We start from the raw sequence: 12,393 nt of genomic DNA on the forward strand, positions 1-12,393 counted from the left end.
TTTTATTTGCTCTCAAAACATTTTTGCCGGAGAGGGTGCTGAAGTACGGTTCACCGTTCAGTTCGGCACATTTTATTTTGTTCTGAAGCAAACAGCTGATGATATTGTTGCCTACATACGATTTTTAGGGCAAATAACACATTCAATTTACTGCAAACGCATATTAAGGAGAACGCGGCAACCCGAATCATCAAGTCGTTCCGACAGAAAATCAAAATAAATTTGATTCGAACAAAGAGTGTTCAGCACATTTTTGTCGCGCTCTCAGTGAGACAAGTTGGGAAAGGAACGCGTAAAATTACTAACAAAAAGTGTCCGGACAGGAACGGTGAATCCGCCTTAATATGCGGCACATTAGTTAAAGCGCATTAAAAGCCACTTTTTCATGCAAATACACGGACTGCGTACTGACATGTGGCAATGCTGGCAGCTGTCAATGCTTCAATTGACGTTTCTTCGTACCTGGTCAGCTCCAGCTTGGCCCCACCGCCTCAGCCAAAAACAAAATAATGCACTTTCACAAAAATCAAAACAATAGTGCGCACAGAAGCTGTGATAAAAGTTAAACCAAAAACGTACGACCAAATAAAAATGAAGAAAAAGTGTGAGAAAACTGGATACGTCAATTATTTTAGTTGCTTTCAGAGCGAAGTTGGAGCGAGTCAAGCGAAAGTTTAGTCGATCGGTGGGCGCAGTTTTATTTCTAGGAAAAAAAATTTGTGTAGCCAATCTCAGTGCTTAAAAGTGTTTAATCTGCGGTGTGTGTTTCGTGAAACATTTTAAAAGATATCGCTATAGCGAATACATTTTACCAGATATTAATTTGCAATTTATATAAGCAATGTTACACGAGTGCTAATTGGAAATTTAAAGGGTGTGTAGAAACGTTGCAAGCACTGTATCGACTTATCACTCGTCAACCCAATCCAATCCTGCCTTCACCGCTGAAATTGTGTGCATCCCAGACCCTCGTATATGCATATGTACATACATATGTAATTGCATTCGCTTGTATGCACTTGCACGCACTTATAGTACCGTTCGTTCATCATTTTCTACATACAACGAGTGGCGTATATAAAATCCGCTAAACGTTTGTAAACCGGCATATACATACATATGTATGTGCGTACGTATGTTTTGTATATATTGTGAGCGGAAATTTCATTATTTTTTGTTGTATTAAAATCGGATATTGAATATCGAAATCACGTGGAACTATCGACGGTTTATGGTAAATCGAGTTTGACCTGCCTGTGCAACCGAAACAAACAGGTACATACTAGCAGTGAAGTGGCCTAACTAAAATTTCGACATCATATTTTCCAATTGGACTACAATCAATTTGGATCGTTGATATTTCCGATTAGAACTTCGGTAAGTTCCGTTTGTGTTTATCCGCTGCATTTCCTCCGCCATTTTGCATAATTCATCACGTTTTTGTATGTAGTATATATGTATTTATACACTGTATATAAATATGGAGGAGGTACTTCCTTATCCTTGGCTGACTTCTTATCGCACAAACGCATAATTCTCACCCAACCTTGTACATACACAAATTAATAATAAATACTTGCTTTTTCTATATGTTTGTTGCGTTCTTTGCAACTTTTAATGGAGTTTTCTTAATTGGGATTAAATCAACTGCACATCTGTACAGCTGAAAAATATGAATAAATAAGTGGTGAAAGGTGGTTGGCGTAAAAATTTTCCTTTGTTTAAGCAGCCTTGTTTCTTCTTCTTTTGAATGATCTTCATGGTTTTCTCCGATTAGTTGCTATTGTTAACACTTTTTGCTATCTAATTTATACAGTTGCATATGTATGTATGTATGTCAAAGTATTAAAAATTGTTACAATACTGAAAATAGTATCTAACTACCTAGATAGTAATTTGTACATGCATACGTACATATCGTCGTTTGTAGTACAAAACCGCGTATCGTGGTTCTGCAAAACCTCGTCAATGACATTTTTGCCAAAAAATATACATACATATTTGCTTACCGGAAGCTCCTGGCATCAAGTTCTTATCCATTTACAAATACTAAAATATCGATACCTAAGTAGATATAACAAAAAGAGATAATTGGAGATAAAAGAGCGAACCGTTTCGAAATGAAACAAGTTTTATTCTCTCCTATAAAATTTGGACAACCTCACCTCCGAGGTTTGTACTTTCTTGATACGCGGTTTTGTACTTTAAACGACGATATGTATGTATGTATGTATGTACATATACATATTCATAAATATATGTATGTTCCTGTTTTTTTTTTATTTTTTATTAATATGTATCTGAATAGGTATAGTAATTAAAATACAGTTCCTTCTCTAAAAAACCCCATATAAACAATTGTTTAAAACTTTGTAGAAAACTACAAAAAATTCAGGAAATTTCAGCCAAATTTTAAATTTTCTCACAAGTGTTATGCCGATTTCCTTTCTACCGAAAATGCAACTTTTTCTTTGCCCTCTACGCACAAACACTAAGAAGAGAGCGATGAGAAGGCTACATTTTTTGTAGAAACGAAATCGCCATTAGATTTGGGTATACAGTTTTTTAGCCCATTCAATTTTAGTCTAATAATATGCAAGTTTCAAGTGACTAAAAATTACCGTTCATTTTTTTTTTATTTTTGCGGAAGGTGTTGCAGATTTCTTTCACATAAAAAAAAGGTTTATATTATGCTGCTATGTGAAGAATTTGTTGGAGAATTTATTCAGAATTTTCTTTATTTCGCGTAAAGAAATTTCTTTACGAGTTCGTGTCGACCCCTTCATATAATTTTATTTGAAGATTCGTACAAACATCGTTACAAAAATGAGATACTCCTAAAGATTTCGTTAAGATTTCGGGAACTTTGCTTTGCTTATGTATGTATGTATTCCAAAAACTATAAATAGGTACAATCGGATAACGCCCGGCAACAGCAATAATAAACTGTCCACTGAACACGTCTTAGCCGTAAGGGTTGTTTTCTTCAACGGCGATTAAATTTTAGGCTGGGGATGCATTTTTATCTTTGTTTATAAGAAAATGATTTCATATACTTTTTCGCTTCCTTTGCTAAAATTTCAATTTTGTTGCATAAATCTTTTCTTTTCAGTTATTTAATTGTATTTTTTTGTTTACCATTTCCACAGTATTTATTCACCATTTCATCCATAGTTGACAGTCGCTTTGACTTCTTTCACGAAATTTCGCTGACAGAGTAACTATTCGGCATTGATTTTCCACATATGTGCATATGTATGTATGTATGTATGTATGTACATACATAATAGCAACCTTTTTGCAGTGCTTTCAATGACTCATTCAGCCAAAGCGTCCATTTTCAGTCACGATTGAAATCAATGTGAAATTGTCGGTACAATATTACCTTCCGTAAAAGAAATTTTTGATTTCCCCCATTTTCGGTACTTTTATACATAAGGGGTATTCACGAACCGGTGCATACGGTCTAGCATAGTGCATAGATAGCATAAATAGCACATATAAGTAATACCTAAACATTTTGACCGGTTTTTATTATTGTTTAGATCACTTTTTGCTAGTTTTTAGGTCAATGAAATCCGAACCGTGCTGATGACAGTGTTTCACATACCAAACAATTTTTTTTTTCATTCTAGAGAAAAAAAAACATACAAAATATTAATGGCAAAATTGTTTGGCTCTTGTCTATTCGGGGATAAAAATTTTGTAAAAAGGTATAAAATAAACTTTAATTTATGTCGAGACTTTTAGTCTGCGAGGTCTTTAGACATATTTTTGATCCGATCATGTATCTATTTGTAATCGAGGTTTCCAGGGCGGTTTTATTAAATAGGCGTACAAAAAAAAAAAAAATACTATTGATGCTTTATTTTTGTCTGATCTAACTAAAGTATAGAAGTAAAAACAATTTTATGAAGTATGCAAAGACTAAAATATGTGCGATGAACTCTACCAAATATAATTTACATATAAACCCCATATAACGGTAAGCGTTTTTATTCTCAATGAACTGCCGTAAAATTTGGAAAACAGCAAATTAAAATATGAATACATATACATACATACATACATAGTTATTTAAGCAGGTGTGTACACACTTTGTTACTCACTCTTCCACCGAAAGTGCTCACACAGTAGATAGTCAATTAACGAGAATTTGAACAATACCATAGTAAAGTTTTGTAAGCTGTTGATTCGGCCATTAACAATAAAACAAAAGAACGGGGCACGAAAAGATTTGCAGCTACTTTTTCTTTTTGATAAAAGTGGAAAAAAAACGCATAAAAAACTCACAGATTTTACCGCCTGGTCTGGTCTACCTATTTGATGGCAGTCTGTCTGAGCGTCTATTTTCCTATTTTTGTGCTTTCGCATCAGATTTATCGCTTGCACGTGTTAGAATATCTGCATAAGTATGCAAATTTGTATTTGTGTATTCAGTTGTTTATTGTTAACAATTTCTAAACCAAGAACCAAGAACCAAAAGCTCGGCTCTAATTGTGCCACAGCAGCGCATAGTTAACGCTTTGGTATCCATCTCAACAGAATTAGCCGTCATAAAATGCCAGATATTACCATGAATTTTAACCTAATTCGGACACACACGCAGACGTGTGTGGACGCATTGCGGATATGCGTGGCTGAAAGTGAACTGAATGCCGCTTACAATTAGTGTGTCTACAGCTATGAAAGTCGTGGACTTACTTAATGTTAATAATTTTCAAGTACATTAAAGAGTTAGTGCGGCGTGAAGTTAGCGCCTGTTTTTATTTTCATTTTCATAACTTTAGACCTTAATTTATCCACCAACATAGTTTTTTTTTTTCAATTCAAAAAAAAATAAAAAACAAAATAAAAAAATGAAAAATCCACATACATATGTATCTACATAAATTTAATTGTTGCATGGTGTACCTACCTAATTTTGTTATTTATTTTCGGCATACAATCACGTGTAATAATAGTAATAAATAAACACTAAAACTTGCCTGGAGTTAAAACTGACTAAAATGGTGCACTTAGAATAATTTCTTTTCATTGAATTTTTGACTAAGTCTCGTGAAACCAAATACCTATTCGAACTAGATGTTTTCTGCCATCGCCATCTTTTTGATGCAGAAATATTTCTAGAGCATCTAGAGCATTGGTCGTTTAGTACCAAAAGGTTTTGTTGCTCGCCAGGCTTATATGTAATCGTTTGGAAAAGTCCAAAAATTATCGCTTTTCCATCACGGACAAGAATTATCCTCAAACAAACATCCAAACGCTAGCTGGGATATACATATGTAGATATGTACGTACATACATATGTACATACGTGGGTATGTGTGTAATAACCACCTCATATTACCATTTATTGTGACATTCATTATTTTTACTCTCCATAGTTTCCACTTACTCGTACATATTTTGTTGGACTAACGGAAGTCATACAATTATTTTAATGCTACCTAGCGTGACAACAGCTCTCACGCAGCCCACAACTGGACAGAACATAGCACCATTGACAGCTCTACTAGGAAATATAAAAATTATGCTACATTTTAGATGCCAACAACCTGCATACTTAAAGTGACCAATCGTACTTTTTTTTCGGAAGTAGAGTATGTACTTCTTTTTTAGCGCTTGTACTTCGTACTTCGCAGTACACGCAAATGTGCTTCTTTGCAATATTTTGTACTTCAGGTCCTGTACTAATCCGATCTTCTGGACGATCGCCACATGGCTTGGGCCATAAATTCGTTCAAACTCTTCAAGTCGCTGGCATCGTACCTCCGCAAGCTGCAAAGGGCTCTGAACTGATGTACTTCGTGACAGAACTGTCGCGGCGGATTTGGGGAGTACCAATAGGGGCATTCCGCAAGGTGGTGTTCTCTCTCACCTGCTCTCGATTGCGGTTATAAACGACCTTCTCGAGGAACTGGAAAAAGTAGGTTGTCGGGTGATCGCCTATGTAGATGATATCTAACTTTTGGTGAAGGAACAATTTTTAAACAATATTTTTATTCTGGCTCAAGGTTACCTGCCTTCGCCTGGGGGTGTTCGTCTGTGGCTCTCAGGCAGGGTCAAGTACTTTGGCTTGATCCTGGATAGGAAGCTGTTGTGGAAGGCTAACATTGAGAAAAGGGTAAGAAAGGCGTCGGCTTTTACTGCTGTAGAGGAGCTATCGGTAAAGGGTGAGGTCTCTCGCACAAATTATTTCATTAGGTCTGTGAAACCATAATTTAGACTATCTTGTTTAACAATTGGAGCGGTTACAGCGGATGACCCAAATCAGAATTAGGCGATCATTAAGAACCACATCTACACTGGCGCTTAATGTCATGTTAAACACGGCGCCTGCGGACATTGCAGACAGAATTGTCGCAGCACGAACTGCTACTACACTCAGAGAAACCGGGTGGTAACACTCTAGAGTTCTAGAGGGCTTTGTCTTCGCCCTGAACACACATATTACAGCGCCTCCAAAATCGATCCCAGAAGCTCGTTCTCTACCTATCTTCTTTCGAGAGAGGATGGGGTTACTCGAAGAAGGGAGCGGTAAACTTCTTCATGGACAAATCAAAATTTGGAGACAGGGTTGGTGAAGGTTTCTTCTGTCGGAAACTCTCCACCAAAACTATGTTCAGACTTCCGGACTTCTGTAGTGTTTTTCAGGGGGAAGTCATCAAGGAAGCGAGTGTGATGGTACACTCGAAATCGGTAAATGAATGCCTGACGTCTCTATCCATCGCGTCGGAGAACTTCTTAATAAGGCTAGTTTAGTTGCCCGGTCAAGGGGATATCGCGGAAAATTGTGTAGCTGATGATCTTGCGTTGGAAAGGCACCCTAAAATGTTACCCCAGGTACACTCTTAGATGGTTGGGCCTAGTGTGAGCTCGGCGAGCGCTAAACTAACACGAATACTTCGAATTCGCAATAAAGAAATTGCATGCTCTACTAAATACTTAATACGTTGGGCAAAAGAAAGCGATGCTCCTTTTGTGACAGAAAAAAATGAAAAGCTCACAATTCTCTGCTGCAGCAAATATTTTTATAGGGCACTTTAAAAACCTTTCTGCAGCGTAAGACACGAGTGACCCATCGTTACCCCTGTTAAAGGTGCCGAAAAACACAATACCTCTCAAAGGCTAGTGATGGGGGCTCTGACAGGCCATTGTACGATTGGTATTCATGTGGTAAGACTAGGAATTTCAACTGATCGCTTCTGTATCAGCTGTCAAGAGGAAGATGAGGTCGAATCATCTCCACACTTTGTTTTAGACTGTCCGACCCTTCGCGAGGCTAAGACGGAAGCATTTTGGCTCGCACTTCGTAACTTACACTGAGCTCTCAGGGATCGAAATTAGCCGCATTCGAAATTTGGTAATCGGCTCGCAGCGTTTCGACGACTAAATTAAGAGTCCCGTTTAGTTTCGCGGTATCACCAAGAACAATCTCTTAATTCTGCAAGTGTGCCCCTAGCCCAGGCAAGCACTTTAACCTAACCCAACCTAACCCAACCTAACCTGCACTGCCTTGAGCTATGAAATAGTTGGTCACATTATGCATACTACATATAAATATGTACATATGTACAGGTACATGCATGGAATTACGTTTATTCATACATACATATATGGCTATACATATATATAGGTAAATTCATATGCAAAAACTGCAATAACTGCTATACATTTACATACCTACATACATACATTCATAAGAATTCAGGTACCTATGTACATACATATAGTATATGTATATATTGGGGCATTTGTAAATATGTACATAATTTAAAATGCAAAGTCATGAATATCAAATATAGTATAAATTAATAACGCTGGCTTTGCACTTGTTGTTTTGATGCGAAAGCACCAATTTCAGCTGAATTGGGAAGTATCACAGCCCTGAACTGAGGAATATGTATGGATGTTGTATGTATATACAAAGTTAAATTCGGGGTTTTCACAACGATATCTTATGGTTCCATGTTGTAAACTTTAAATTGCTAAAAATGTTAATGTATAATAAAAGTCATATTTTAATTTTCAGTGTTAAAAAATAGTTGGTTGTGGCTTCGAGTCCTCTCACCAATTATTTAAGCTTTTAAAATTTACGACATGCAACAATATGACACTTACAACACCCCTATTGTGAATACCCCTATTGAGAAAAATTTAATACTTCCTGCAAACTCCCTCCAAACCAAAGCTACCGAAATGGTAACGAAATCTTTAAAAGTATCGGTAGTTGGTTCCGAATTCTGTCTTCATTGAAAATCCTTGGAAATGGTTGACATGAACTCGTAAAGAAATTTCGGTACTATTTCTTAAAGATGTTTCTGCTTCCGGAATTTCGTAAAAGCACCGACGTTTGCATAATGATTTCGTTACGAATTATTTCTCTAATTTTTTCTTAAGTACTTTTTATTTGAAGCTTCGGAGAATATTCCAAGAACGAATTGTATCCTACTCAAAGATATATTTTATCCAGTACGGTTTTTACCTCGTCCGAAAATAAACTTCTTAGTTCCGGTTCCGGTAATTTATAAACAATTGGTCATATAAGTATCCTCGGATTTTACTATTTGGAAAGGTTCGGGTAGATTAATCTGGCTGGTATTAATACAAATATAGACTGGTTGCTTCCTACTAGAGCTCTAGATACCCGGGTATCGAGCAATGCGAGTAGCTCGATGCTCGCTCGAAACTCGTTCATTGCTCAACTGCTCAAATGTTTGTTCAAAATTTTCGAGTTTTTGAACAATTTCATAAACAAAAGAAAATTTGTAAATTGTATTTGTCAGCAGCTGCTTTCTAATTCATGTTAAATAAATTATATTATTAAATATCAATGTAACAATCCTTGCATTATATATCAATAATTGAAAAATTTAAAAAGTTTCTACCAAAAATGTCAATATAATAAAAAAACATTGTTCAAATTACTCGAAAAAACTCGAATTGCTCGAGCTCATGCTCGAAAATTTTCGAGTAATGAGCGTTGAACAAGTGTGCGAGTACTCGCTGCTTATATACCCGGGCTGTTTGAAAATGTGCGAACAAAATCGAGAGCTCTGCTTCCTACTGATATCAAATTTTGGCCGATTGCTATGAGTCACTTAAGACTTTTCGCGAATTTTAATAGGGTTTTGAATTGTGTATGCGATGTATGCAGGGTTGTCACTGACGAACAAAAATACTTACCATTTACTTTGAAAATATCTACCAATAACTTTTTTTAGTTATTTTAATAAAAACTATAGATTTGTTGTCTTTTTGAGTTATTTCATTAAAAATAAAATTTTTTTATTAAGGAGCTTTTTATTTAACCAATGATATGATATTTGAGATCATACTAATGGCTTCTTCTCGTTTTTTTTTTTTTTTAATTTTTTTCTGTTTGTAAAAGAATATTGTTTGCGCTTTCACCAAAATCATAAAAATCAAGGATTAAAGTTATAGTTTAGAAGAATTCAACAAATTTTCGCCAAAATTTCGAACTTATATCTCTAAATTTTTAGAAAATTTTTGGGTAAATAATTTTTAGTTTCCATTGAAAAACTCCCGTTGATTTAAAATTTTTTTGCCACTGGACTTTTGAGTTTTGTCTTTTTCAATTTTATTTAAAGAATAATTTAAAATATTTAGGCAATCAAAAGCTCCTCTGGATTCCAGTAAAATTAGTTTTGAATAGGACACACGTTTGAAAACGAATGGAATTAAATAGACTATACTTATAGAAAGAAATTTATAATCAGACTATGGGTGCATGAAAAATTTTCAGTTTGATTTTTTTTCGAAACTCAGGTTGAGGCAAAATATAAAGATAACTTCGAAAAATAAAGCTAGAACGCTTTAACGATCACACAAATTACTTTTACAAAAAACTACCAAAAGGAAAGTAAATTTACCTTTTTACCAACCCACATTTTTTCTACCAAATTTTGTAATAATTTCCAAAGTGGTACCGCTGAATATATGTATGTATAAATTTAAGAACAAAATAGAAAACTAGATCAGGCTGATAAATACATTAAGGTGATATCTTGCCGACGTTCCTTATGCGTCATAATCTCGTAAAGAAAGTACATAAGTTAATTTTTGGTGGAAATTCATAAGAGAAATTTGGATCAGGGATGTTTTGCAGTTTTTAGTTTTTGGAGCGACGGAGAGCTAATCGATGCTGTCAAGGAAAAGTAACATCTTCCAGGAAAAAACTATTTTTCCTTTTTATGTTAACACACTCATCAATCAGACTGCCCTCGTCGATACTCGCTTTAGATGCAAAACATAAAAAATATTGCTTGAAATGCTTCGATATTTTTCTTTGGCGTCTCACGATATGTGCAGCAAAGTTATTTTGTTTTTATTGAGTAAATTGACATTTACGATGACCTATTCGGCGCTTTATCCAGTTCTTCCACTATTTTATTTACAACAGCCTGAATGTAAAAAGGCCAAAGTGCTTATCCAAGTTGCGGCGCTTTAACCAGTTTGGTGGCCTCCGAGTTTCGCTTTTGTTTTACCAGTTTGCCTGATTTCTTTTTACACAGGCAGGGTGTTTCCCGAAGTTCGCCCCACGCTTGCTGATCTATTAATTGTAAAACGCTGCAGTGTGCAAATTGAATCATACGTACATATATACATACATATGTAGACGTATCCATCCAAAGCCCATACTCTTACGTTAAGTTCGTTGAACGAAAACGTGAAACCCATTCAGCGGCAACACTAGCATCTGCCACAGATGCGGCACCAACTGCACCAACAACACCAGTTTAGCGGCATGCCAAACATGCCTTGTTAATAAAGTGCATTCAGATGTGGCAACGCAAGTGCTTTCTCAATGCGTTCTGCTGTCAAAATGAGCAAGTGAAATTCGTTTGCTGAATGTACTGTCGCACCAATCGAGTGTTGCCGCGTGACACACTTGTTGGAGATTTTGTGTGCAATATTTACTAACAGTAATATTGTATAAAATATCGACAATCGAAATTATAACCTATTCTGGAAAATGCCTTTGGATGCATAGAGGGGCTGCTGCCGCAAATATTTTTCAAAATTCTGAGTTTGAGAAACTTTTCGAAACTATTTGCATTGCCACGTCTGGTCGGACATTTAGCACGGCTGAAATGTATGTGTTGTTGCTATGGTATGTGGTTGGTTGTGTTGTCGTCTTCGTCATCGCTGCTATGCCAACGCGAGTACGTTCCGCTCTTTTATATGTACATATTTTGTTTGGTCAAAATCACGTTTCGCCATTGCAAATTTTTCGCCATCACTTTACCATGTAAAGTTAGTCGAATTGTCAGGCTATCGACTTATTGATGTAAATATGTATGTATGAATATACTGTCCAACAAAGTGATCAAACGATGGACGAGCATGCCAGACTAGACCACACCATCGAATACTTTGCATTCATAAATAAATATGTACATATGTATGTAAAAAGATTGTTTGTGATTGTGCTTCACATCACTGCAAAAATCGTTGGACTATGTGGTCCATTTGTGCCATGTTGGAATGCTCCTCTCTAGTGCAGTAGCGGACCAAAGCGTATCTCTATAACAGCTTATTGTAAACCATCATTGCCACATTTTTTATAAGCATTTTAGGTAATTTTGGAGTACCCTTAGGGAATACTCTTTACATGAGTGCCATGGAATAGTCGCGATTTTTGCAGAGATGCAGAAAAAATGCGAAGACGTCGATTTTTTATACAATACATAGTACATATGTAGCTAATTTTGTCTCATTTTCCCCTACATTATATGAATGTATTTGTTTTGCTTTTCAGATTTGAATGAATCGGCTCTGGAAAGCTCCTGGTGAGATATTTTATTTCCTCGTTCAAGATACGAGTGCATATGAATGTAGGTACATATGTATGTGTATATTCAAACGTATGTATGTACCGAAATGTATTTGTGTGCAGGTATCAAATATTATTTGTTTTATATTTTCTCCATCGCAACGGGACTTCGTCATTCGTATTGCATTGTTCCGTTTACTGGTCTCTGCTGCAGCGATGACTAATAACTAGGGCGAAAAGGGAATAACAGCCCTAGTCGCGTGTTGTCACAGTCGTCAATTGTTACAGTTCAATTGTCATTATCGTGTCATCAACTGTTGTCATAGGTACATATGCACAGTCAATAATGACAAGCGAATCAGGTATTCACAATACGCCAAATCTTGGAAAAGACCCGCGAGAATAGGATCGACACGCACCATCTATTTGTCGATTTCAAAGCCGCTTTCGACAGCACGAAGAGAAGTTGCCTTTATGCCGCGATGTCTGAATTTGGTATCCCCGCGAAACTAATACGGCTGTGTAAAATGACGTTGAGCAATACCACCAGCTCCGTCAGAATAGGGAAGGACCTCTCCGAGCCGTTTGATACC

General features: G+C 36.2%; 1 protein-coding gene and 1 long non-coding RNA gene across 2 annotated transcripts in view; one reads left to right on the forward strand and one right to left on the reverse strand.

Annotated features, from left to right (window-relative positions):
* Positions 1 to 396: 396 nt before the first annotated feature.
* Positions 397 to 12,393, forward strand: part of Lpin (phosphatidate phosphatase LPIN) — a 71,844-nt gene continuing 59,847 nt past the window's right edge. The window contains exon 1 of the mRNA XM_017613956.1: positions 397 to 1,377. The gene's annotated coding sequence lies outside the window, so the exon portion shown is untranslated. The remainder of the gene's footprint in view (positions 1,378 to 12,393) is intronic.
* LOC108361396 (uncharacterized) lies at positions 10,486 to 12,120 on the reverse strand. Its single transcript, XR_001847290.1, has 2 exons — positions 10,635 to 12,120; positions 10,486 to 10,576 (listed from the first exon to the last, which is right to left on the reverse strand). It is a non-coding gene; the product is annotated as an uncharacterized LOC108361396 (long non-coding RNA).

The sequence above is a fragment of the Rhagoletis zephyria genome, unplaced genomic scaffold, assembly GCF_001687245.7.
Source record: "Rhagoletis zephyria isolate East Lansing unplaced genomic scaffold, Rhagoletis_zephyria_1.1 Rzeph_scaffold_00018, whole genome shotgun sequence".
NCBI lineage: Eukaryota > Metazoa > Arthropoda > Insecta > Diptera > Tephritidae > Rhagoletis > Rhagoletis zephyria.